This window comes from Thalassophryne amazonica, chromosome 6 (assembly GCF_902500255.1).
Source record: "Thalassophryne amazonica chromosome 6, fThaAma1.1, whole genome shotgun sequence".
NCBI lineage: Eukaryota > Metazoa > Chordata > Actinopteri > Batrachoidiformes > Batrachoididae > Thalassophryne > Thalassophryne amazonica.
Window position 1 is genome coordinate 28,760,699 of NC_047108.1, and position 1,154 is coordinate 28,761,852.

Here is a 1,154-nt window from a genome sequence, read left to right on the forward strand (position 1 = left end):
GCTTACAGCTGCACTTATTGACGTGTGTGTTTATGTTACGGGAAGAAACTTGTCTTGCGTCATTCCCCCACCCTTAGGACAAGTTTTTGTTCATGTGATGAGGGATTCACTAATAAAAAGAGCGAAGCGCAGGCCAGACTTTAGTGTAGCTTTGGTGTATAGCCTGACTGCACTCCGCGCGTAAAATTTGACTTTCTGTCTCACTGGTGGTTCTTGACTCTGTTTGTCTTATCAAGGTTTTAAGAATGTTTGGAGGAGAAAATACCCAACATTGACTGGGGGCTCGTCCGGGATTTGAACCCGGGACCTCTCGCATGGCAGGCGAGAATTCTACCACTGAACCACCAGGGAGGTGCCTATCCTATGATAGAAGTACCAAATCCTCGTGCAGGAACAGCAGGACAGCGATCAACCATGCTCGTATATCGAACATGGAATGCTGATAATATCAAAGCAGCAGTCGACATGATACCATCGCCACATGTCGACATTGAGGGATTTATGCAGGATATAGAAAACATTAGAAGTTCTTACCACCTTAGTGGACCTGAAGTCCAACAGGTGTGGATGAAAGCATGTGGCCCTAAAATGGAGTCAGATACGCGGAGACTGGAATCCTGCAGACCAGGATGGCGTACCATTGCCACATGATGATCCAGTCTTGAAAACAAGAGTGGAAGCTATGATTACACGTGCAAAAGGTGTGTTAGGACCAAAGATAAATTATACTGAAATTACCAGGACAACTCAGAAAGAAGGAGAACCATGGACAGAGTTTAGATGCAGATTTGAGAGTGTATTTAGAGTCCATAGTGGCATATTGCCAGGAACACCAGTGTATGAAAACAAATTGAAAAATATTTCACCTGTGAAGCTGACAATGACCGATTTGATTCATGATGGCAACTCAACAGCTGTCATAACAGTAACAGGTGCCACTGAAGATGTTTTAAAATTGAGATTCACAGGTATGCCATTACATGTGTCACTTTGTAAACCATATTTGACAGAATGGCAAGAATTGGGACTGACAGTCATAACAGCTTTGTCAGCCACTGATTGGAGCAGAGTTGGACCACGAACGGAGTTCAGTCCATCAACTAAATTGTATAAAGTGCCAGTTAATGTCTCATTGGTGCTGACAGCTGGAACAC

General features: G+C 43.8%; 1 non-coding gene across 1 annotated transcript; it reads right to left on the reverse strand.

The window, feature by feature from the left end:
• Positions 1-279: 279 nt before the first annotated feature.
• Positions 280-351, reverse strand: trnag-gcc. Its single transcript has one exon. It is a non-coding gene; the product is annotated as a tRNA-Gly (tRNA).
• Between the last annotated feature and the right edge of the window lie 803 nt (positions 352-1,154).